Source organism: Linepithema humile, chromosome 1 (genome assembly GCF_040581485.1).
Source record: "Linepithema humile isolate Giens D197 chromosome 1, Lhum_UNIL_v1.0, whole genome shotgun sequence".
In the NCBI taxonomy this organism is placed as follows: domain Eukaryota; kingdom Metazoa; phylum Arthropoda; class Insecta; order Hymenoptera; family Formicidae; genus Linepithema; species Linepithema humile.
This window is the reverse complement of record NC_090128.1, coordinates 35,612,346-35,640,010: the sequence shown is the minus strand read 5'-3', so window position 1 is coordinate 35,640,010 and position 27,665 is coordinate 35,612,346. Positions and strand designations below refer to the sequence as shown.

The 27,665-nt window shown below is 37.8% G+C and overlaps 1 protein-coding gene across 4 annotated transcripts in view; it reads left to right on the top strand.

The window, feature by feature from the left end:
• Positions 1–27,665, top strand: part of Liprin-gamma (liprin protein kazrin) — a 131,613-nt gene that overhangs the window by 19,761 nt on the left and 84,187 nt on the right. The window contains exon 3 of one of the 4 annotated variants that reach the window (XM_067354986.1): positions 9,249–9,287. The exons of the other annotated variants lie outside the window; for them this stretch is intronic. The gene's annotated coding sequence lies outside the window, so the exon portion shown is untranslated. The remainder of the gene's footprint in view (positions 1–9,248; positions 9,288–27,665) is intronic. 4 annotated transcript variants of the gene reach the window in all.

The window sequence follows — 27,665 nt, the reverse complement described above, 5'->3', positions numbered from 1 at the left end:
CCGAGAGAGATCCTTAATACGCATAATTTATAGCAATTCCGTGCATTTTGCGTGCCGGCATGGTTTCCAGCGCTTGCAATTTACACGTGCGATTATACGTTCACTCGACATGTATCGCCGCATTCCGGGAGGTATTTCGGGCGAGATTTTCACCACATTCCTGAATATGAATTAAATTTTTATAATTGTCAGAATGGAGGCATAGATTTGATCGCGAATGTATGGTTATTCGCAAATTTAATTCATTATTTTAACAGTGATAAATTACATTTTTAATGACAACAATTTATACCAAATAATAAAATATTGAAATATCGGGAAAAGCGTAATGTTTAAAAGTAGCAAATTATTTATAAATTGTGAAAGAGATTTATTTTCTCTGTTTTTAAAGTATTTTTTTTCTGCATTTAGTCGCCTAGTTTTATTTATCGGCACAACGATAGAATTAGTGATAATTATGAGCCGGATTGAAGCCACTTAATACACAGCTGTCAATATTGTACGCTACGTCTACATATAGAGCGTTTCATAATCAATATCTGTGATCCGAGAGATGCCATAATTAATTTCGTAGTCCGAAACCTGAGCCGTGCGATTATCATTGTGTGCACTCGCTGGCGGTTTATAGCGTGCGTATGTGTCTACGTGTCGCGAGGGCTTAGTGCGGAGTTTCGATGAGACGGGAATCACTTTATCAGGCCCTTACTTAGGGTGGGAGACAAGGTGCCCGGATAAGCGCGCGTCGAATTCGCGACGGTGTAAGGGAGCAGCATCGTTCCATCGTTTCCAACGATAAGAAACTTTATTAACGGGCGGCACGCGAGCGAGCTCGTAGGATAGACGATCCACGTGTCAACGCACTGTTCAAACTTCCTCGTTAGTGACTCACATGTGACGTCTCTTCCAGGCGAAATTTCCAGACGTGAAAATTGTATCATGAATAGTTCTCGTTGAGCGTTTAAAACCTTACAAGTTTTTCCTAGTCCATTTTATTCTGTAATCTTCTTAAAGTATTATAACTTATGCGTACACGTTGCGGGTAAATTTTTGCAAATTAATTAATTAGTAAGACACTGATTATTCAGACATTAAGAATAATATTTTACCTTCTTTATCAAATCTAATCTATTTACCGGGAAAGCACACAATGATCTTCTTGTAAAAAGTTGTTGTTACGTTAATGTAAATATCGCACGAGAGAGGCATGAAAGTAATTAAAAGTTTGCCATGTTGATGAGCTTTTCAGACACGGCGCGTCGTGACATCGTTCGCCATTCCAGGAGCGTCCTGACACGGTAGCGTGAAACTTTATGGAAAAGAATCATTATATTGCAAAGTCTGTCACGCAAGAATTTCGTTGCAATTAAGCTTGTACAGTGTTACAGGAAACGCACGATATTTATTGTTGCTCCCGGAATTCGGGAAGATGCCTGAAATTGCTTATTCCGTCACGCTGCGTGGCGAGCGAAATTCTAGTTTATTGAACACTAATTTATAAAGACGTCGTATTAACAGTGAGCGTGAGTCGCATTAAGCAAATGCATTTAAACATAAATCGAAAAGTCAACGTAAGTGTCGCGATTTATCACAAGCTCCGCGAAATATCTTCACCCATAGGTATTATTTCCTGAGATCGTTTTTCATGTCCGATCTATAGAAAGGATAGCAGCTTCCACTTCTCATCGATCGTCCGTATCTGCATTCCGCTGCATGGTATTTCGTCGAAAATGCAGCGGAGAAATGCTGGATATTGCGACGATGTCCCGATAGCTTTGTGAATAAAATATCCTCCGGCACATATAAATATTTCGAGACACGTCTGCCAATAGTAATAACGTGTAGTATATCGAAATGCGTTTTTCGGCAAAGTTTCTCGGCCATGATGGTACGTACCATCGTCCCCCCCCCCCCCTCGCCCCGTCTGTCGACCAAAATTTGTACGGGCCGCAATTAAACGTGCTATATTCCATAAACACATCCACGGTGTAAAAGTAATTAAAAGTTTCGCTCATTGACGAAGTTCGCGTCTAGATATTGCGCCGCTGCTCGCGACGCTTTGAGAGGATGTCTCAAGACTGGAAGTGCGCTGGAAAGCAGCAATTGTTGTTGCCGCTGAGATTGTTTTACTATATAAGGGTAATACAATGAAAATTGTACTCATTAATCTTATTAGTAAAAGTTACTACTAGGAATACGGATACAAGCAATTTGTGTACTTCTCCGATGCATATTTATTTCAAAATAAAGTTTACTCGAACATATGGATATGTAGACTGCAACGCGTAATTATTTTTTAATTTAAAAGATTGCGTATCTTTAATATCTTTCGAAATATCTAAGAGACTAGTGACTTTTTCACTCTATGTGCGGCTATTCGTGGAAAGGCTATTCGCTGGGGATTTTCTAGAGCACACGCACGTGTGCGGAACAGTTCAGTGTGAAAAGACAACTGGCTGCATCAGAATCCTGGCGCATTAAGACGACAGTGGTCTGATTCACTTGGGAAAATGCATATCAGCGTAAAATAAAACGAATCTCGTGAGAACAGATCGAAAATACTCCAGCAGCGTGCGGTACTAGTTATTGAATTCTCGACATGGCGTCATTAAAAGTTTTTTAGATGGAGGAAAGAATAACGGGTTCATCGGAATCGGCCAAGTTTCTGGACTCGTGACTAGCTAATATAATAACTGTACGATAACGCGAGTTCTTTTTTTTTTATACGAGAAAAAAAACCATCTTATAAAGAATAACGAGAACTCATAAAAGAGTGCTTTAAATCTAAACGATTTCGAGTTGGTAGAAATTGATTTATTGTCTTCTTCTGCGTTGCCGAAACTCTCGAATAATTGTTCCAGCAATTTTTGCATTTTGCCAATAAGAAATATTATCGTATTCGTGTAATACGGAATAATTGGAACCGTGAAAGCTATGAATATTTGCATTTTGTTTATAAATCAGTTCTTTTTTTCTTTGACGGCAGAAATACACTTTTACTGTGCGTTCACCAATAAAAAAAATTTTTTTTACTTTTATTTAAACTTGTAATGTAAAACTTAATTTTTAAAATTTCTATCTTTTTTGGACTACATTTGAATACAAAACTATGTATTAATAAGAAAAATTTTGTTTTTAGCATTTGCTCTATGTCACTCTATGCATGCTAGCTTAAAACCATTGCCTATCAAATAATAATTAGTCGGAGTTTCTTAAAATTTGTCACGAGCATTATAGGAAACATATTGCACCGGGTGCGGCCGTATTATCAGTAGCTGAATCAGTGGTCGATATTCGCCGATAATGTCGGCCGGTAGGATGCGATGCGGAAAAAAGAGACTAACGAAAAGAGACGAGAAAGGGGAGAAACGCAAAAAAAAAAGAGGAAGCGAAAAAGCATTGCGCGGCGATGGCCGTGTGGAGCCACAGGTATCCCGCAGAACTGCGCGACCCCCCGCTTCGGTTTGGCCAATCTATAGGTCGTTTCAAACTCCGTCGAGCTCCCTCGTTTTTCTGCCTGTCATCTTCTTTCCTCATTTTGGGAATTCATTGTCTTCATTTTGTGTCTATTGTGTGCGTACGCAGAACAATAAAATTGCCACCGGCGATAATATCGTAGCAGCGCGACGATAGAATTTTAGACAGATTGCGTAAACATTTTCCTGCGAATGTTACATTTTTTATCGTGTCAGTATATCACGTATATTCTTGCGAAACGTAACACGCTTTCCGCGATTGTGAATCAATTCTTTCGAAACTTCTGGCTCCATAGATGCGTGGTGAAATGTTCCCAGTGTTGCATCACACATCGCGAAATGCAACAGTCTCGCGTTTAACGAGTAATGATTAAAACACGCTACACTGTCTCGCTCGACGAACGAGCCAAGCCGTAATTCACGGAAGCCACAGCGATATTTCACCGCACATCTACAAATCGGCAAAACTCTTCCTGCGCTCGACTACATTTTTAATAAATCAACCATCCCGCTCACCCATTCGTCCGACCTTCCATTCTCTTCGTACACCGCCGCCCTTCTCTGGCACTTTCTTTGCCCTTTCTCGCCCACGCGCAACGCTGGATTTAGATACATGTCCAAGCTCTAGCGCAAAAATTTTTTATATAACTAGAATTTAATTATTTTACAAGATTATAACTTTCTAAATCTTTGAGCTTTTTTCTCCATTTTTAACAAGATTATAAAATTAAATTATTTGTCAGCTTAAGCTTCTTTGAAAATAACTTTACTTTTATACGCTGTATAAGCTTATTTGAAAATAACTTTACTTTACTTTCAAATAACTTCACTTGATTTTTATGCGAAAATATAAGAATTGATTTTTAAATCTCTTTGATATTTCCGATAATATATAATAGATAATAGATAACTCTTTTCTTTCCTTAACGGCGCAGTATAATAAAGATATTTTTTCTTCTCTCTTGAACAATGTTTGCTTTTGTAATTTAATACAGCTGCGTTTATTATTCTTGATGGTACTCGGTATCGAAGAAGAAGAATTCCAACAGAGACGCTGACAGAGTGACGGCAATAAATTGGCGTAGGGTGTCCCTTTCCTTGAATCCACCCCTGCTCGACGCGGCGTATGCGCGTGCCACAATCGCCCGAACACCCCCTCGACCCGCCGCAGTATTGATCCATGGCCATCCCTCGCGCCGCACTCCACCGGTTTCGCCACGACCACGTGCAGGGGATGGTAGCAGCAGCGACGCGATGACGATGGGGGACGCGGCGGGGATGCTCCGGGTTGGAGGGAAGGGCTGCTGGGGAACCCAAACCGAAACCCCAACCCCGCAAACTGAACCGTGCCTCCCCCGCGGTTCGCTCTTTGCTCTCCTCGGCCGCACCGTCCCGTTTCATCCCTCGGGCTCGTACTAACACTCACGCGAATGCCAATACGTGTGCGCTGTGCGCGCAAGCGTATGTGTGCGCGAGCTTTCTAGATGACTATGCAAGTATACGTAAACTGAGACACGAGAGAGTACGGTATTTATGAAATTGGAATGACTGAGTAACGCGAAAAAAGCAGCTCGTTTTTCTGGTACTGCGCGAGTAGTGTACCATTAAAAAAAGTGCAAGTCGAGCCTGGCAAATATTGTTAAAGCACATACAGTTTTCTCGGTTGGGACAAAACAAGTTCTGTCCCAAAATTTGTTTGAATTTGAGTAACTCAATTTATAATTTTTATTGGCAAGTTGACACGCGGAACAAAAAATATTTTCGATATAACGTTGAAATAATAATTTCAGGCTTTTGTAAATAGAGAAATATTTCCAGTGCAAAATTTTCCTTTTTTTTTTTTATTGTACGGTAAGACTATTTAAAAGATTATAATAGGAATTTGAAGTGTATCGCTGTCTCTTTTCCATTTGTTAAAAATCTATCTCACTCCAGCTTACTTGCACCGTGACGTTCGGCACGGTTGCGTGTCCCACCGCCTGACGAGAAAATGAGAAAGGGCGGCCGCCGGTGGTTGGGGGTGGTGACGGCAGCGTGGGGTGACGGAGCGAGAGCGAAAGGGAAAATCGAGGAGAAGCGCGACCCGAGCGCGTTTAACCCCCGAAAAAGAAATTCATCGTGAATCCACTTTGAGAGAAAGCGAGCTCTCTACGGGGCACAAAGGGTCGGAGTATTGTTTACTTTGACGTGATGGAGGGGAGGGAGAGGAGCACAGGGATGCAGTAAAGGGGTGGCTTAGGGGTGGTTGACTGGAAGGAGAGAGAATCGCGGAGAATTCGACCACGCGATAAAGGGATGACAACGGTGGCTCGCTCGAGCTGGCAGAGGCAGACTTCCGCCCCTTTTCTCTCTTTCTTTCTCTCTCTTTCTCTTTTCCTTTTTTTATTTCGTGAATGAGAAGCGCGCGAAAGGACGAAAACGAGAGGCGGATGTTGGCATACGAATCGAAGTGGCCGATTGTACGTATTCACGGAGCCTTTTATCTTTCGTGATTCCTCTTGTTGTGCCACGAGATACTCTCTTCGGAGAAAATTGCTTATTAGATACTACAACGACTCTCGAACGAACTCTTTGATCAAAACGCCACGAGTTTGTTCTGTTTATTAAGTATAGAAAGCGTGTGGTTTCCGTTATGATTTCATTCACGATTGCAATATTATTTCGTTGTTCTCTGTGATGATAATTGTACTTAATTTTGGGATAATTTACAAAAGTGGATTAAGACATCTCAAATTCAAACTAATTTTGAAATTCCAAAAAGATGTCCAAAAATAATAAAGTGAATTATATATTATTATTTTTAATTATTATTATGCGTCCATAAAATTTTTATGAATATTTTCTTTATACTAAATAAACATGGAAAAATGCGTCAGAAGAATAGTAATTACGTCTTAATTCAAGTTTGTAAAAGTTTTGATTTATTACCAGATATCTGATTGTCAGAAACAATTCCATTTCTTTTTCACGTAGTCTCGCATCTCTTAATTGTTTTAAATATTTCGACGTAAGCTTGCTAAAATGTGATATAAAGCTGTTTGATACATTGACGGAGAGAAGCGAAAGATTTATGACAGAATTTCTAAAGAACTAGCCGTCATATTTATTCATGAATTTCTTATTTCGCGACTTTATTCAAGTGTCGATAATTAACGGGAAATTGCTTGTAGAGGCGCGTATATTTAGTTGTTAAGCAAAAAGTGATACTATCTCTATTATTGAAATCGATTTTTCTATAATACACATTTAATATATATTTAATTTCCGTTCATCGAAACTTGTTAAATTTTTACATTAACTACGGCAACTTTAGTAGTTGTTTAAATTACTCCAAATTCTAACTACCAAAATTAAATTTTTGGTAAGGAAAGCAATCGATTATTGATTAAGTGAAAAATAAACTTTTATCGCATTTCATTAAAAGTTAGAACTTTTTAAACTTGCTAATTAACTTTCCGTTCAGTTCTTCCAGCTTTTATAAAAGAAAGAAAATATTTTTATTTTTGTATAATATCAATTTTTTAATTTTATATTTTTGGTGTTATATTTTGGCGTTATATTTTTGGTGTAACCGTGGTTGAGAAACACTGGGTCAGGGAATATCGATTGCAAGCTTCGTTTTGGAAGCCAATATTTATACAGAGTGTCTCAGACCAACCGTATCACACTTTAGTAGCAGATTCCTGAGGAAATTTGGACACAAAAATCTTTACCAAAATGTCGAAGCTACAATAATTCTTCTATAATCTAAATGTCAAATGTTTAAAATTAACTTATCAGATTGTAAAAAATTTACGCATTCAGATACATCACGCATTGATTTTTATATTTTTATTATAGAAACCTCAGAAACCTCAGAAACTTCAGAAACCTCAGAAATCTGCTATTAACCGATGATGCGGTTAGTTTGAGACATTTTGTACATTTTACATTATTCTTAAACATATTCTTTCAATAATATTAAAATAAAACATATTAGATTGACTTACCGATATGCAGCAATGGAGTTGTTCACAAGTTGATCTACAACATACAAAGTATATCCAAAATATAGCGTTTAAAATAATTATTTGAGAAATAGTTATTACGTACAATAAATTTTTACTCCTCTTTTATGCAAATATCTAATAAAAGAGTTATATATTTATGTGTAATAACCATAAATATTAAAAATCGCAAAAATCTTTTACTAAATATTTTAAAGTTTCTACGTGCGTTACATTACATAATATTTTACGTGTAATATTTTATAAATACAGATAACAAATAAATGATTACTTATCTTAAAGTCACCGGCGCCCGATGCTCTCTCTGAGCCTTCTTCTCTCAATTCTCCTTGCAGTTCTTCACACACACACGTATTCGCGACGCGAATACGAAAATTGTATGATGTTTTAAACGGTCTTCTCGACGCGTACTTTATCATTTGGACAAAGTAAAACTCGAATATCATCGCACGAATTATACGTTCGAAAATTGTATGATGTTTTAAACGGTCTTCTCGACGCGTACTTTATCATTTGGACAAAGTAAAACTCGAATATCATCGCACGAATTATACGTTCGACATTTTGCCGTCTGTAATAAGTAATGGCGGAAAATGTGAGATTGAAAACTACAGGAAATAATAATAATAGTACTATTGGAGAGGGAATAATGGAACGATCTATCCCATATGAGATATTGCCGCGCAAATAAGGGTGCAATAAATATATCAAGAACAAAGTCGCGCGATTCCGATTTGGGAGAATGCGGGGAATAAAGTGTAAAAATAACACAAGGTGCGTGCCGATTAATAGCGCAAGAAAGAGAGAGAGAGGGGGGGATATAGATCACGCAAGCTAAGGTCGACGAAAACAACCCTACCAAACGTCGTGAGTCAACTTTGAAACTCTTAACATCAGAACATTTATCGAAATAGAGTTGAAATTGATTTGAAACTCGATTTTAATAAATGTTCGATAAATATTCTAGTGTTAAAAGTTTTTGACTCGCGGTGGGGTTGTTTTGTCCGTTGCGCCTACTTAGCCTGCGCGTTCCATATCTTCTTTCTCTCTTTTTCTCTCTCGCACTATGTATCGGCACGCACATTGTGTTATTTACTCCCCGCATTCTTTCAAGTTGGAATCGGCGCGACTTCGTACTTGATGTGTTTATTGTATTATTCACACGGCGGCACTTGTCTGGGACAGATCGTTCCTTATCGGCTCGCGCGCGCGTGGTATCCTCTTTCTCTCTGCAATAAAATACTACCTTTACTACTTTTCGATCTCATCCTTTTTCGTCGGTACTTATTGCAAAGAGTGTCAAACGATATTCCGTGCGATGATATTCGAATGACATTTTTGTTCTAAAATCACAAAGTACGCGTTGGAAGTGTCATTTAAAACATCAGGCGTCGCGTCGCGAATAACGTAAGTGCTTGAAGGACTGCAAGAAAGACTGAGAAGTGAAAAAAGCTCAGGAAGGGCAGCGGGTGCCAGCGGAATAACTTTAAAGTAATCATTTATATATTATCTGTAATCTGCAAAATATTACACTAAATATTGCGTAATATAACACACATAGGAATTTTGAAATAAAATCTTTCAGTCAAAGAATTTGCAATTTTTTATATTTATGATTATTAAATTACAGTTTTTTTTTATCAATATATAATTATTTTATTAGATATTTGTATTAAAAAATCAGTAAAAGTTTAATGTGCGTAATAATTATTTTTTAAATAATTATTTTAAACGCTGCTATAATTTGAATATACTTTGTTTGTTATAGATCAACTTGTGAACAATTCCGCTGCTGCGCATCGTACCGGTAAGTCAATTCAATATCTTATTTTAATATTATTGAAAGAATAGATTTTTAAAAATAATTTACAAAGTGTTAAATTAAATCATATTATTCGTTAATAGCAGATTTCTAAAAGTTTTGATATGGTAAAGATATAAAAATTAATATGTGATGTGTCTGAGCGCGTGAATTTTTGACAATCCCTCCGACTTCGTATTAAAAAATTACTGTAGCCTCGACATTTTGATATAAAGATTTTTCTCTAAATGACTTCAGAAGCTATTAACGGGTGATATGATTGGATCTGAAACACTCTGTGTAACGTCCAGAGCACATGTGTCAACGAATGGTTGTTTGATTCATATTAATGGAACCATTTATTTTGCCGGCCCATGACAATGGAATCATTTATTTCGGCGGCTTTACAATCTGTTGTCAGAATTACAGCATTGATATACACGTAAATCGATATGCAGCACCGAGAGGCCGATTGTTTTTACGTATAAACTAGCAATGGTGCAGCGCGTGACTATTACCATCTGCTAAATCGCTGCATACATTAGACCGATGAAACACGTCGTTCAAATTTAAGCGCAGCATGCATATTTATAAGCGTCACCTTTCTACCGCGACGAGCGGCTAATTTTAATATCATTTTTGCCGAGGACCGTCGAATTAAAGCGAACGATTAAGCGCATCGACGAGAAATGATATTTCCATTGCGTTTGTAGCGTTAAATGCGGCTGTTTTATTTTTATCTCATATCAAATGTGATTTCTATATTAGACAACTTAAAAGAATCAGGTAAACGTTATGAAACGTGACAGAAATAGAAAAACTATTCGCGACAAGTGAACGTCTATAATAAATATAGTAAGAACTCAAAAGTTCAGAAGTTCAGAATCAGTTTGTCAAGAAGGGCGTAACTTCTAGATTGAAAAAGTATTTTATAGTTTACTTTTGCCCAGCTTTTCTTATCATTATAGGGTGAATCCAGACAATGGAATGAGTATATCACTGTATTATTATTTCGTCATAAATTCCACAGTCTTCACATTTCAATGAATTTATTTAAAAAATTACGATTAACGTCGTGTAGATGTTATGATATGTCGAAATAATATTCGAGAATTATAAATATATATATATATATATATATATATATATTAATAATATAAATTATAATTGACGTGCGTTATTATACATTGTAATTTATATTATTAATATATATATATATATATATATATATATATTAATAATATAAATTATAATTGACGTGCGTTATTATACATTGTAATTTATATTATTAATATATATATATATATATATATATATATATATTAATAATATAAATTATAATTGACGTGCGTTATTATACATTGTAATGAATACGTTTTAGCGCGATTGCTAGACATACGGGATAAAGTAAATTTTTGCTCGTGCGTAAATCCAATGCAAATATCGGATACCATACGTTTCATCGATATCCATCAAAGAGTGGCTCGCTTCAAGGTAAATCACATCGACAGTTAGTACCGCCGACTGCGCGCGGCTTGGTTGAATAAAAAATAAGAGAGAATTAAGATAAAGCGATCGTGTCGGATTGATCGAGGCGTGTTGCCCCGCGAACGATCGATAGCTCCTGGAAGCTAAATTGGAGCGGCTTGTAACGGACGTTCGGCCTGGTTTCGGCCGCGGACGGAGAGTAACGGCTGTCCTGTCGATAATAAATTGTCTACTCGTCTCTGAGCAGTTTCAAGAGCATCCTGAGGTGAGAGTCTTCTTTAAGGCTTACCTTGCGTCTAAATAGATTGAAAATATACCATTAATTAAAATTGCTGATTATTAACTTAATAATATTTTTTTATTTTAATATGAAATTTTAATATTAAGTGGATCGATGTTAATTCTTTTTGTTACATAAAGTGGAATTTAGAATTTTTTTAGTTACAATTGATCTCAAATTTAAAGATTCTAAAGATACGTGTTCTCCATCATTCTTCCTCTCTCTCGGAAATCGAAATGATTTGTAAGGATCAGGTAGAATTTTTCGTGACGCGCGAAGATGAGACGCGAGAAAAAAGATCGGGTTTATCAGACGGTACATTTCCCAGCAAATTGCACGGAATAAGTGCCAAGGAAGGGAATGATTTACCGATTTAATATTTTGCCCACCTTCTTATTTTGCTCTTCTGGAGCTGCTAAGATTTCACTGAACTTTTTTTATTATGCGAATAAGCGATGTACTCGCTTACGCTTCACTCATTAACGCGCCGGAGCGACGGCAGATATTACGGGTCCGTCGCTTTTGCACTCTCGCATTTGCGACCCTCGCTCGCGAAGCGCAACCCCGTGCTTATCGCCGCAGCAAGATCTGTTATTGGATTTCCACTCGGTTGAACCTTCCGCACTCGTCTTCTCGCCGACGACGACGACGATTAGACGACGGGGCGATCCTAAAATGCACTCGAACGATGATCCGATCCGATAATACTTGAGACCATCTTTGCCGTAGGGAAGCGTGTAATACACCGAGATGCATAATCAAAATCGATAAGAGTGATAAAACGTAAGAAGACAAGCCGTAAATGAATATTCATTGTGTATTACTTACGTTAATCTAGAGTTCTTTATTTTTTACTCTTTGACTTTATTTTTAAGAAACTATTACCTTAAATTATAGTTTTTATACATATATTTTATAATTTTGTTTTTACGAAATTTTGCTTATATGTTCTTTTTACGATAAAGCTTTTAATTGTTATTAAGCGCCGTATTAAAAATAAATTAGATAAGTGAGAACAATTCGTAAATTATTTAGCATGTTTTGCGTAATTTTCGTGAGATCAAAATCTTACCTTGCTTGATATTTACTATGTTTAAAGCGAGCGTGAATAAAATTCAGGGTCGATGTTTATCAGTTCCACCGCTCGTGCAATACGAGTCCTCGTACAAACGTATCTTAAATCGAGGTCGTACATTCGCCCCGCGACGAAAATCCCCCAAAATTTCTCTACTAGTCCCAGCGTGGATTTACGAGATTGCGGCGGGCGGTTCGGCTTAAATTGAGAAAATTGGCTTTGGGAATGCCGATTACGGGACTCTTGACCTCACGGCAGAGAGAAAGAGAGAGAGAGACGATCGGCTTCTCGCAAAATGAGGACCGTCTCCGAACATTCCGTCCCTTTCGGATTGGCTTCGTTAACGTAAATTGTCGTGTTCTGCCAAGAACTATCGTCGCATGGCAAGCAACTTATGTGAATTTCAGAAGTGGATGAGTCACAACACTCGTTCGGAATTAATGAGACGCACATTTTCTGTCGTCACTTGGTACAAAAGAAATTGAATCTATCTTCTATATGCTTTGATATATTTTCTTATAATTAGGATAATTCAAAGAACAGAATTTTTATATTAGTAGTCAATTCATTTTGCTTTATCAGAGATTATAAATATTTTATTAGATACATTATTAGTAACATTTTCACTATCATATTTACTGTCAAAATTTTGATTGAAATAATTTTGCAGCCAAATTATCTTGAAAGCTTGCAAGAGGTTATATTAGATCAAGCAAGATCAATATAGAGACTAATTGATCAAAGCCGCGGCGTAGTGTCCCATCTCTGATGAGTACCGTGTTAACATCAATATTCTGCGGAACTATGGAATGGCAACATTGACATTATGGAACTTCTCGATGTCCGCGTTAAATCGCCGCTAGTTCGTGCATGCAAATTAGCCGGTCGATGGTGAATAAGCCGAATACCTAAGACCAATATGGAAATTCCACCCTTGCAAACGCTAGATGTTTCCTCGAGGTCGATTTGGTGTTACGGATCCGCAAATTAAGATCGTCGAGTGCCATCTCGAGGATATACATCAAATAGAACCGTCCGGCGGTCTATAATCGGGGGCGGAAAGGGAGGGAAGGGGTGGAATCGTGAGCTGTCGATTAGGATTATCTGCGGATTATCTTTCGATTCCATCTGTTTCTTCACTTTCCCGACGACGATGGGGATAGAAGCGGACAACGTTTCCTCCTCTTTATCTTCCACCGTTTCTCCCGTTTGCCACGCGAATTTTCCCATCCTGCTCGTAAATTTGTGAGGATGATGTCTACTCTAGCTGCACCTTGAAAGTTGCAACGTGTTTCTCGCATTATCCGTTACCTCCGCCAGGACGAAATTAACTTTCTTGCGCAACAATTTTAAATTACGACCGACTCGAAATTGCTTCGCTCAGAGCGGAATTGATTAAAATATCTCTATTGCGGTTGTCTTAAAACAGAAAAATATGGTCCAAGTTTTAACGAATAAAACCTGCCATTTCGCTGTCTAAAATTTGTGAGGATGATGATCTAAAATTTCGCTACTTTTGCTTAATTAAAAATTTGATTATTTTATTTAATCAAAGTAAATTATACTTTATTTATTAATTGTCATAAATTTTGTGGGGTTTAATTGCAACAATTAATCTAACAGGATAACGATCTATCGTGAAAATTATTACTGAAATCCGCACATGATGTTATAAAAAATAATTGAATCATATAAGCTCACTTATCATTCCATGATTTAATTCTAACACAAAAATATGAAAACATATCACAGTGACGTTAAGTAATGAAATGGTTTCAAATAGTTTAATTCTACCTTTCTCGAACTGACCGTGCTCTTTTACCACGGCTAAGTCTCCGGACTTACCGAAATTGCCGTAGCGACGTACCTACTAATTTAATTCGCCGTAGAGGAGGATCCATTTTATTTGCGTTTACTTAAGTTGGCTCTGCGCGAACTTTGTCCGCCAGGATAGCTAAATGTTTTCTCCTCGTAAAAGATAGATTGAAATTGCGAGGGAAGGAAACGGGTCGCGGCGCGATGAAGATGGAAACGCGCCGGCTTATCCTCGACCTCGATATCATCGTGTTCCATGACGACGCTCCCCCGAGTATACATTCGGCATCTGCCTTCCGCGAGTAGCATACGTAAGATATCTGTCGATACGTTCTTCCGTACGAGCAGGTTTGATCCGATGCGATAATCGTCTGGGGAAATAACTCACAACGAAATATTGACGACCATAACGCCGAACGCATTTTCTTGACAAAATGGATGTTAAAAATAGAAACAAATCAAGAAGTGGATCGCGAAATTTAGATATATTTTATTCATTTATTTTTGTTAAACATTTTTATATCTTTTTGTTTAAAAAGTTCCGCCACCCCCCTCCGGATGAAATGTCGCATCTGGCGCTGCAATTTTTCCGCGCACATTTACAGTATCGTTTCGTTCGCTTATTTCCCCAAGAGAACTTGGCGCGCGGCGCGATTACGATTGTAAGATCAAAGCGTTCGATAGCGCTTATCGCGGATTCCGCACTCCCGATAGACCATCGGATCGATCCGGCGACCGAGCCGGTGCGGAATCGGCGCAGATGACAATGGTCGGTGAAAATTGCACGGTTAAAGAGAACGCTGAACGATTTTCTCGGCCAGATTCGTTTTTGTACGACGAAGGAAAACAGTCGCCGACGCCCGAGGCGTTTCCAATTTCCTTCAATGTAGCCTTATACGGAGAAATTGTACGCGGTGTACTGATCCGGGCCGGCAAACGGCGGCGTCGTTGTTGCCGCGGCGGTCCGAGATTAAATTGAAAACAGACGTGTAGCCGCGGAAAAAGGAGGAAATGCGATGTTTATTCCACCGAGATGCGCAACACGCGCGGACGACGATGTCTCGAATAACGCCGGCAGCTCACCTACGAGATTTTATTCTGCTGGGTCACGGAAAACCCGTGTAAGTAATCCGTACGTGCAGATGGCTCGGCCTCTTCTTGAAAGAGATTTCGTCTGATCTCTGTATCTTTGTGCGCCTTACGTGTGTTAGCCTACCCGCATACTTCTGAATTTTTTAAATTCAGCAAGCATTACCTTCGCATTCCCTTCATGATGGAGAGTTAGATGAGCTGAAGTGGGCTGAAAAAGTTTTCCCACAATTGATTAGAGACGCGAAAACTTGCGACAAATCAGACATTATTATAATCAGACAGCATTATTTATATGCTAAATAATATTTTCTACATTGTAATATCCTCGGACTGCTTTTTTTACAATGCATGTGATACATGTTTGTTCGTATAAATAGCAATTTTTTCCACCGTTGCCTTGACGATAAGCATATTCCGCGTAGAATATTGTAGCATTTTTTGCCGGTCCAGGAACATTATTTACGCATCAGTCTGTGCTGCAATAATCAAGTATCTACTGTATTAACTTTTTATGAAAGCCATTCTATCCTCGCCTACTCTAGCAACGTGCAACATTTTCGAGATTGTAGCCTATACTTTTATTTTCACCGAGAAAATCTTTTGTCTTTACTTTTCTCTCTGATGATATTTTAATATTTATCACAAAGAATTATACCCATATTACCCTTTATATTACATATTATACTACATTACATAATTACATATTGTATCTGAAATTGAGAAAAGGACTTTTTATTGTTAAGAAAGAAATATTGAAAATTATTCTTCGCTATTCTTAATATTATTGATCATTTGTAGAAAGCGTGATTTAACAACTTTTATTCGCAAACAAATTTCAAAACTTTTTACGACGCATAAATCAGTCAATGTGTATCCACTCTTCGCAGCTTAGCGTCCATTTCGAAAACGCCTTTAGGGCAATTGTTCCCCTCGAGAAGGAAATCAGAATGATTCAAGGATACCGTATTTTGGCGACGTAGTGTATCCGAAGGAGGAAGCGCAATATCATCGACACTGTTACACGTTGCAGAGGGAGCAGCGAGCAACACCGTAGAATTCTGGTTTCGACGAGGAAACACTCGCGGAATAAGCGCTGTAATTTCGTCATTTTTCGATCTTACTGTCTGTCCACGGTTTAATCTAAACCTTCGTCGTGTTCAAGGCTTGTCTTTCTTCGCCCGCTTCCTCTTCACCGCACAAAGCCACATTGTAGGAAATTGGAAAGTCTGCCGCTGACAGTAGAATCTTCCTCATCTTCCTCATGATCGCGCCAACACGCGTCGACCTACATCTTCATAGCTTTATTCTTGTTTCCTCGGATCGATCTGGTCCGCGAGGATGCAAGTCTTGCCCGCGCATCCCGCCTTTCGCGCACGGGATAATACGCTGTCATCTTTTCTCTTGCGCTCACGTTCGCCTTCAATTCAATTCCCGTGCAAAAGTGGCTATGCTTATTTAACCGCGCCCGTCAATTCGCGATTCGTACTCTTCTTCCCAACCTTTCGTCGTTCCTCGAAAACGGAACGACAAGAGATTTCCAATCTCGCTGTCGATATCTCATCTTTATAGTGAGAACGAGATTCAAAGTGGAAAGGTATCGCATTCTTTGTGCTTGTTCCGCACCGCTGCGCGCGCTTCGTTCCTTCCAGTTTTTTTGTATTCACGAGAATTACGTTTGTATTCAAAATCAGAGAATTTTATGCAACAGTTAATTGACATACTTTTTAAAAGCTTGAAAATATTTATTTTAAATAAAAAAAACATTATATAGATTAACATCTTTAATTAATACAAATGTTTATGACAAAATGGATAAAAATTCTCTTCATGTGACACTGCGTGTTTATTATTTAGATTTTATCAAAACATAAAACCGGGTAGAATATATTGCACAATCGAAAGTGGATTCGGATTAATTTGAGAACTATTGCGGAGGGAAAGAAAGGAACAGGAAAACAGAACATAACTACTTGTGCAAAAACAACCCTGCACTTACGTTGAAATCATGCGTGTACTTTGTTTTCGAAAAAGCAGCCGAATGCGAATGTGAGAAATGAGACCGACAGAACAGCTCTGTTGTAGACTGGAGGACTCTCGCTCGTAATACTAAATCAATATCTGGCGGTAGGGTAGCCCGTGTACAGGGTGTTTCGAAAGTGCCTGTCGTCACTCGCGACTATTGCTTTTTCATTGATGGCTTTAGTTTGGACAAGTGAATCGTCTCCAAAAATGTACTATGTTGATTATTCTGTTATTTGATCAAGATTGTGTACACATGCCGCCAAAATTATGTACGAGGGTCGGTTTTGTAGTTTATGTTTGCCGAGTCCAATTTTAGGATTACCGATGAATCGGGCATTGTAACATTTATTTAAGCGATTACTACGGATAATGTCGAGCATGAACAGCTTATTTGCGGGAGAAATATGTGATCGATCCGTTTCGCTTACGGGAAATGGCTTCGCATCTCGAGATAGCCGCCAGTATTGGCCAACTGTCTGTCGGAATATCGAGTCTCGTAATTCTGCATTTTTATAGCCATTTCTGCCGCGTGACTCACGCGGAACTTCCGCAGGATCATAGAGCTCGATTCGATTCCGCATAGTAACGGAAAGGGTAAATGCACCTGTCCGTCACTGCTGTCTGCAAAATCAATTTATAGGCTGCCATTATAGAGCTAATGATGCCGGCACACGCATGACAAACATCGCGTTTTCACGGACTGTGAAATCGTCGAAAATTGCTGGATCAAACATGGAAAATTTTATACTCCGCTTCGCAGCGAGATTTATGCATTTGTTAATAAGCGGTGAAGTTGTAGCTCGGTGATCGATAGAAATTTCTAAATTCTCGCGATAAACATACGTATTTTTCTAGCGTTTTATTGTGCGTGCACTTATGCTTATGACGCTTAAAATATAATCATGCCAGCATTAAAACGCATTTGCAGCTTGAAAGCAGGATAATCAGAGCAAACAGAAAAATATGCTCTCTTTACATTTATGATATTTGTTCTTTCACCGACAAGTTAAATGCAACACAGAATTCGTTATCCTACTTTCGTGCCGCAAATACATGAAGCAAACGCGCAACAGCGATGACAATGTTAACTGCATAATGCAGTGAATTTATAGATGATATATCAGAGAAACACAGCGACATATATCATTCGTTCGAAAGCGCCGCTCTCGCGACGCATCTAGCCGTCGAGGAGTGAATTTTTAAAGTGACGTACTGCTGTATTTGTTCATAAAATTTAATGAATCTACGTGCAAATAGTATCGTCAGTATTGTGCTCTCCTTCTCTTTCCTTTCTCTTTCTCTCTTCCACTCTTCCGTCCCATCAGCGTTATTAAAGCCGTTCGCTATTAAAGTCGTCGTTGCAGTGTAAACACGAGCTCGCGGAGTAGAGAAAAAAGATATAGCAGTAAGTTCCGGCAAAAGTCGTCGAGAGTTTTTTTCTTCCTTTGAGTGCGAGAGAAGAGCGAGACAAAAATTGAGGGGACGATAGTGATAGTCGCGTGCAGAGTGTTATGTAGGGCCCCATTCGCTACATGCGCTCTTCGTGGATCGCGGAAAGCATATTGTGCGCCGACTGACGTCCTTTATAAATGTGTTGTATTGTGAAAATGCGCCGTGTAGAAAAATCGTGGGCGGACTCAGCCGTCATCGAAGTCGCGATGCGATATAAACAAGGATTCTCCATTTATGTGCCCTACATTTTCAAGAAAAACATTATTCTCTACATTATTCTCCATCTGACAAATTGGCGAGCAACAAACAGCACAGTTTAATAGAAAAAAAAGAAAGAAAGTAGACAAAAACAGATAAAAATATCGGTGGTTTTGTATTCGTGAAACATGAGTATTATGTATATCAATGTGCTGACATGTGTACGCGTGTGTGTATTGTTTAATCATTTTTTAAATGTGATCTTTTATTACTCAGAAAGTTATATTTAGTCACGATAAAAATGTACTTTTTTATTGGAAAAAAAGTGTGTAATGTCTTGAAACTAAGAAGTATCGTTTTAGTAAGCATTCTCTAGTGGTACTTCGCGTGACAGACGTGTCAGGTTTCGCACGGACACCCTGTATTATAGGAAGCTCGTTGTTCGCAGTCTGTACTCACGGCCACCCTCTTCATGCTTGTGCAGTTAGTCACCCTGTTCTCTACCCTCGATTTTTCCGTCCCACCCTCGCCGTCTAATACAGAGCGGCTCGAAAGCGCGCGCTGCGTCGCGCCCTTTTTTTGCAAAACCGCGTCGACCTGGCGGAAATTTGACAGTGATTGTGACGCAATTGAAAACAAATTGAGCCGACGGACGTTCTTTTCCCTTTCTCTTCCCCCTCCACATCCCTAAAAAAAGAAACAAAAGAGACCATTTTGCGATGGGTTTTGAAACGGTTGCCGGAGTTGATCAAAACCGCGAAATTTATTGGACAGATTCCATCGCTCCCACCTTAATTCTATTGATTGAAAATTAATCGCTGGCCAAAATGCGACAACGGCTCGACGAGCTTTGAGATATAGCAAGTCAACGCGATGAAATTTCGGCCGACCGCGAATCCATAGTTCTCGAAATTGTTCGAGATATCATCTCTCGTGTTAAGTCCTTTCGCAAGGATATATCCCGAATCCCTCGCTATACGCTCTCTTTTCGTCAATCGTTGTGTATGTATGTGGAAAGATATCTTCGAGGTTAAACGAGTTTTAGGGAAATTTTAGGAAAGAGCCCGATTTCTTCCCCTCACCACGGATTTCTCTTCCCGCAACGCGGAGGCCCTGCCTCCGTGCACTTAGTCATCCTCCCCTAACCTCGTTTTCCACCCCTGTTGATGGTACGAGCCGGTCCGAAGGGGGGCTGCCCTCCTCTCCGGCGAGGCATCGCGAGAAAATACGATATCCGGAGTATCCGCCGTTTCGGTCCTGCAGCCATTTCCCTTCCTTCTTAACGTCCTTTCGCGTCGTTTCATCCCGTTCGCTATATAATGTCCAGTCTTACCGTATTTCTCTCGCAGGACGACGGCTCCGGATTACTAGGGGATTTTTTTCCCCGCCGACTCTTTCTCACGCGCCACGTACGGTGACGTAATCCCGTGACCTGGATTTGTATAAGAGCAGTTGCTTTCATTATTCAGAAATTACGACGCGGCGTTACGCCGGCGAGAGCGATGTTACAAATTAATGGGAAAGTTGATGTAATCAGCATACCCTAGTCGGTTATCAGGCTGGTTATTTAACTTAACTGTATAGGCCAATTAGTCCATTTTCCATTTTCCACGTTAACTAGTTCAATTTATTATCAGTTATGAACATCGCTCGCGCTCTCTGCATCGCAACGCACGAGTGCGCTCGTGATAGAGACGCGTTACACGCCGTATACAATAATTGCGTGTAGTAGTAACATTTCTGCGAAGACATCTCTTCTCTGTTTTCATTGTTTAAATATCTATACACATATGTTCGCGCAGAAACAAACACTCGTGATAAGCATTTAATTAAATGTAGAATTTGCTTTGCGAAATTAAATACAAAATAAAATCGTAATTAACGATGCGATAAAATGAAAACATTTTTCACTTTTTGCGGTTTCCGGAATTACGAAGTTTATATTATATACAAAGGATTAATGTGCAATAATTTAAATATTATCAATTTGACCAGAATTTACCGCATTATTAATCGGCAATTTTTAGCGCGCGCAGGTGTTCGAAGACTTGAATGCGACGCGAGGGTTCGGGATAGTTTTTCAGCCGCCTTCGCGAAGGGACCCACGTGGCTCGTCCGCTGAAGGGGGGGCTGCCCGGGATGCCCCGTGGGCGGCAGGTGGTGGCTTGTATCGGAGGTTCACCTGGAGCTTCGAAGATTTAAGGTTTCTTTCGACTTCATAAATAACTATTTCTCTCCCTCCCATCGGAAACACGAGTTTTCCTTCTCGTCCAATTTTCTTCCTCTCTTTCTTCTATTCTTCTCTTTGGGATTTTGACTATTGTATCGATATTAATCAATTTGCCATCGTGAACCCGGATTTATTGGCGTCGTTAATCTCAAGGAGAGAAAAAGACAAAGAGCACAATGAAAACTAACGACACGTAACGCCACTCCGAACTCTGTAGCAAAAATTCTTTGTACCTCACCTGTTCTTTTTTAACAGCCGTGCTTTTTCTCGCCCGCGCTCGTATTACATCAGCACTCTGTGTTTCGATGGAAAGCGCTATTATCGAATATACGTCGACACTATGCGTTGCCCGATTTTAGTGAGAATCTATTTTCTCTTTCGCAAAATGCCCGTAAAATGTCGTTTAATTTAATGTTTTAGTTTATAATAGCTTTAATAGTTCTGCGGTAATTTTTTAAAACAAAATGACATAACTACTATAATAGTTTATAACAGTTTAGTATAATATAGATTGCAATATTTTATAATTGCTTGCTGAAAAATAATTGCAATATTCGGTCGCAATACCAGATTTATCCAGCAAAAGAGCATTTTATTAATCAAAATTTGATATTTTAACAGCAAGTTGTTGGTGAAAAAATTTTTTATGGAACTTCTTGTTTCATATTTGAATGGTTTACGTCAAGTTAAGTGACGTGTGCCATAGAATTGCGGTGTAAACCAATATTGTTCCGCTGAATATTTTCTAAAACCGACGTTGACATTCATTTGCTTTTAGTTATCGCTATAAACAATATAAAATATTGTAAATATTTGTGACAACGTACGCCGTCGAGTTTTTCCAATAAAATTCATTCATGATAATGCTCATATAAAGTTATTTAAGCAATTTTCTGCCGACTACTTATATCCATCGACAAACCTCGATATAGAAAAATCGATGGCTGTAGTTTGCTTTACAGACTGGAATCAATGTCAAGCTAATAACTGATTTTATGATATATAATAGCAATAACTTATAGAACTATATAATTTTTTAATTTTTTTATTAATAAACTTGGTAAATTTCCGATATTCTTTGTTTGATAAAAATGGTACTGGTTTTATAATAAAATATCGAGATAAAATATACGCGAAATATAATAAAGCTTGTAGAATTTGTTGGATATACGAATGAGATTTCAACATCTCTATCGTTTAACCATTTGCTGAAGAGGTGTCACATGGTTCGGTACATAGAGCGATACATAGAGCATCGAGCTCCGTTAAACAGACCAATGTATTCATAGGTGTCGAGGCTCTCGTCATGCCAGCAATATTCCCGTAGCAATATGTGTTCTATGTTCGCGCATACATAGGCATGAGCCTTCAGTTGTGCACACACAGAAAGAGCAGCCTGTGTGAGTTCCAGCCTGAGTGTGTTTCTCGCGAGGCGACAGCTGCATCTCGAGACCTTCTTACGGCATCTGCCGCGAAGGGTCCAGGTTGCCCACTCTATGTCGACGTGTCCTAACGATCCCATCTGGAAATCGCTGCGTTTTTAACAAGAGAACGACGTCAGGCGATGTTGCACAGTAGTTTCGGCCAGTTGGCAAGGAGAAAAATTTTTTTTTGGATAAATATCTCGAGACACGATCCGCGCGAATTCGACATAAATAGACAGAATACGTTTTATTTTGTTTTATAAATCTGATGAATAATGAATCTGATTTGTTAAATTTTATTTTTTAAATTTTCAAGTTATTTTTCATAGTATTTTAATGAATTATATCTCTTTAAATATATTACTATGTTATGTACGTACTTATCTCGATGTTCATGTAATGTTTATGTAACAGAGCTTGTTCCGGTCGACTTTATGATGAAGCCAAATAGCATTATGTCGATGAGAGCGTATTTAGCACTTAGTACGTTCAAGAGGATTAGTTATTGCATGCATGTATCAGTGAGAGATGAACTGTAGCTTTGAAGGAGTTCTGCAGGTGTACAATATCAATATTCTATCGCACTATTAGTGCACCCGCCTGTATTAATTGAACAATTATGCAACACGTAATTGTCGCGAATTAGCAAGGATCGATTGTCTTATTAAATTAATTGGGATCTTATATTTATATATTTTTTATTTTACTCTTGTTTGAAGATCTTTAACGTAAGACTATTACATTCACATAATTTCCTAGATTCAATTAATATATTTATATTGTTACTGAATTAATTTTTTTAGTATTATTTATAATTTTTACATATTTAATTTATTTTAAAAGATAGTTTAACTTCTTTCTTTAACACTTTAACCACAAAATCATATCCAATGACATTTCTCCATGCTAACTATGGTCGCCGCATAAAACGATCGAACGATCCCTTAGAATTACTGCTTGACGGTTGAACACCGCATTTCGATTTATAAATGAAAGGGAACGTAAAAGGGACCTCGGATAATTTGTAGCTACATAAATATTGGGGCACTTAAAAGCTCCATAGACACATCGCGCCCCACGTCGTATGCCGCTAGTATATTGATATTTATCGTGCTGCTAAATGCATCTCGTAAACTTTACCAGCCGGAATCCTGATAAGAGTAAGAACGTGAACGAGATGAATGACGAGTGCAACGGCGAAATGCCCGTCTTGACGTTCTAGTCACGTCTTTGAAAAAGCTGGCAAAAATACTGGTAATTTCAGCCGGAATCGGTTAATTGCAACTCTTGCGTTTGACCGGGTTAGCATTATGCGAGCGAACATGAGAGAAATTGGAAAATTTATCGAAGGAATATTTAATACAGGAAGATACATAAAAATTTATATATAATTAATGTCGTAAATTATGTAATTTGACTAATTTAACGGTTGATTAATTGATTTTTAATAGACATTTGACTAAAAAATATTTAAAACGCCAATATTTGTTAAATGTCATTTTCCTTTTTTCTCCAATATTCTGGTCTTAGATTGTTACATAATATTTATATCTATGAGATAACGAGAGAAAAGGAAACAAAATTTTATAGATTTAATTGTTAAACGTTTATCTTTTTACTTCAAAAATATCGACTAATTTTAGTCACTTTAGTCATTGTTTAAAATATTTATCTATTTTTTACTAATATAATATTATAAGAAGTATATAAATGAATTAAATATTACTTTTTTATAAAAAAGAGAATTACAAAAAATTATAGTTTGCTTAAGTTGTACTTTTTTTTTGGGAGCCAAGTGCAACTTTTAATTAGAAAATTTTTCGCGACAAGTTTAGGTCACGACGAGCGCACGATGAGAGGCGATTCATGAAAAATTTCATTAACTCCGCGGCCTGTTTCCATTTTCGTCGCGTATTTCGTCCAAGAACGAGGGATGAAATAGGCGAGGGATAAAGAATTTACGAAGGCCGATTCAGAGTGTCGAAAGTCCGAAGACACGCCGTAGTCCGAGGATGTACGCGCGCTGCATTATTCAGCGCGAGTCGCATCGCCGTTCCTCCTTCCTGCCTGTCTAGTCTTGTCCTCGTTCCTTTGGTCCAGAGTCTTCAGCCGTTTTCTCGCACGAATAGAATTTTCGCGAGCTTATTGGAAAAGCATCGACTCGAAAGGCCCGAAAGTTTTGGCAGTGCGCTTACAACTTTTCCACTCGAGATAAGAGCGCGAGATAGGGGTGAATCGACCGGCGACCTCGACGAGCTTGCGAATTAACGCGCGCGATAACACGAAGCAAATTACGCGCGACATTTTCAATAACGACTCTCAATTGTCGGGCAAATCGAGCGATTTGCATTTTGTGGATTACCCGAAGTGATCAATGACGAGTAAGTGGAAGTAAGACTGCACTGAAAAGACCTTTTGTTCTGTCTCAATCTTTTTAGGGTCGTGTTTTTTTTTAAATATCCTAATCATTGAATAAACATTTGAACAAATTATCTTTTTAAATTAGTAATAAAATACGCAATGCTTTGCATGCTATTCATGTATCTATAAAAATTAATTAATTTAGCTATTTTACGTTGTAATTTATTATTAATAATAGTTGAATCCCTGGATCTAAGTTTTGTAAAAATAGCGATGAAAAAGTATCGTCATCTATTTTCTAACAAGCTTTTTTTTCTTTCTTCTTTCCTTTTTACTTTACGGGTGAAAATTCGTGTTAGCACGGTTTGTTACAAGCTGCAAACAGATTGGATACTTACCAGTAATGGAAGATCAGGCGAATAGAGCGTGAAGGAAAGTATCACGTATCCATGGTGGTGAGCACTAGTTTACGTAAACCGCTTCTAGATACTACACTTTGTGTTAAATATGTGTTATATGTGATTACGAGTTCCTCGCACAGTACCGAGTGTACTTTACGATATCGTTTAAGTATTAATATTTGTCGTTTAAGATTTACTTAAGATAATGTGGAATTAAACTGTTCTGCTCCTGTCCTTGTTTGGAGATAAAAAATTTTTCTTAATATAATTTACAGCATTAATATCAAATAGCTGAATAAATCAATTGTTCCTGATATATGAGTAGTGTGCTAAATTTATATTTTAGTATTGCACTATGTTTCCTTTTTCATTCTTTATCACTCGGAATTAATTTAATAGTCACGTATAACAGTTTCGTTTTTGGAGAAAACTTGTTGTTATATCATAAACGTGGCAGGACGCCAATGGAAATTCGATTTCGGACAAAAGTCCTTTTATCGATAACGAATTACGATGCCATGAAACATTTTTGCATCCTTTCTAGTTGATCACAATAGTACACAATTCTTCATCACTTGGTGCGCGATGCATTTTTGACCGAAAAAAGATTTCGATAGGCAACAAAATACGCAAATTTATCGCATCTTTTATTTATTGCCGCTTTTCTCATGGAGCGGCGTAATTTATTTCATTTTTTTCCCAAGCAGTCGTTTATTTAATAACGCCGATTTACACGCGAGTTTTTTATATGCAGTTTGTAAGTTTTCTTATCGGTACATTCGAGGCTCCTTCGTCACCCAAGGAATCGCGCGAGCGCTTTGATAGTGTCGTTCCGCTTAAAATATACGGATGAAGGGATGATTATGAAATCACCGCTTCCCGGATATCCCGTGCGTGATATAAATCAGCTTGACGCAAAAACGTCCGCAGATTTTTCTCTAATTGCGCGCTGGCAAATTATCGTAATAAGAATCTTAACGCGTCCACTATTTTTTAACCCTTGCTTGTAGCAAATGTCTTTTATAATTAAAATAACTTATTTACCAACGCTTTTACAATTATAAAATGTAATGAGACGAATTTAGGAATCTTTTTAATTTAATTCTTTTTTACTTTTTAAATTAATTTACCGACCATTTAGCAACTTTTTAAATATTAATATGAATATCCATTACAATATTTTTCAATAGAAACATTTTTATATTTATTTTATTATATATTACTTATGCTTAGCAATTAATATATGAAAATACGTAATTCTTTTTGTGACAGAAATTTTATTTCATGTTTGTAATATTTGCAGCTTTATAATTTCGAGCATAAATGTAGATTCTCGATAAATATCATTTGGTTTGATAAATTTGATGCTGTATATATTTATTTGCACAACATTCTTCTCGTTTTCTTTACCGCGTGTATATTTATTCGGAAAACCGCACGCAAAAAATATCGCGTTCGTGATTATGCTACGACTCATTAGTATGCGACGGCACACAAATCTCCGTGCGTCGTAAAAAACGTTTTGGAAATTAGAGAGAAAAATTATGTCTGTGAAGATACTTTTATCACTCTTTGCGTTTCAAATTGCAGCTAATCTCAGCTTTTTGACAAGATATAATAAGAGAATAATAATTTTGCTTTAATAGTACACTCAAAAAAATATTTCGCTGATGTTGCTAGATTTCTAGATATTGCAACAAGAATGTATCGCTATTTTTCGTATCTGTGAAAACATTGTTTGTCACATATAGAATTTATAGCAGTAATGTTCTAGCAATAGCTTCTGAAAAATTTAGGTACCATTGCTAAATGTTATTTATTGCATGATCTAACACGTGATTGATCTTATATAGATAGGCGCTTTAGAGAAACTTTCTTTTTAAAGTTCACAAACAATACAGATATATATTCTGTTTCTGTCATCTAAACTGATTAAGTAATTACATATGCAATATCACAACAGTTGCTAATCATTTATCTGTTTTAGTTAATTTTTTACACCTAGAAAATTTTAGCTATTATTGCAAGATCATTTTTTTGAGTGTACTGTTATTATCGGTATTTCTCGGATTCACCTGTTTTTACGCCGTTTGTAAATACCTTCATTCGGAAAAAGGTCTGCACCTGTCTCGCATATGATTTTAATTAAAATAAATATATCACGCACACATCTCGATCGCATATCAATTAAATTTTGCATCGACGCCTGCCCCGTCGTTTATTTATTTGTACGCCAAATAAATACTTTTAATCGTGCGCTTGATCCTAAATTAATTTGCAAATAGCAATATGGGTTTACAGTTTCATTTCAGTCACGATGCCCCTTTTGTTAAGAAAAATAACCCATCAATGTTAAATATTGATGCCGCGTGTGTACGCAAATTTGGCGTACAATCCCGGCAATAAAAGCTTCTGATGTACCGTGTGTTCCGGTTGGAATGCGTACATTGCCAGCGGTAACGCATTGTTCGCAGTCAGGATATTGTGCACCAGTCGGCTCAGGTGTTTTGCGTTGCGCGGCGATGCTACTTTTCCGATTCAGGCCA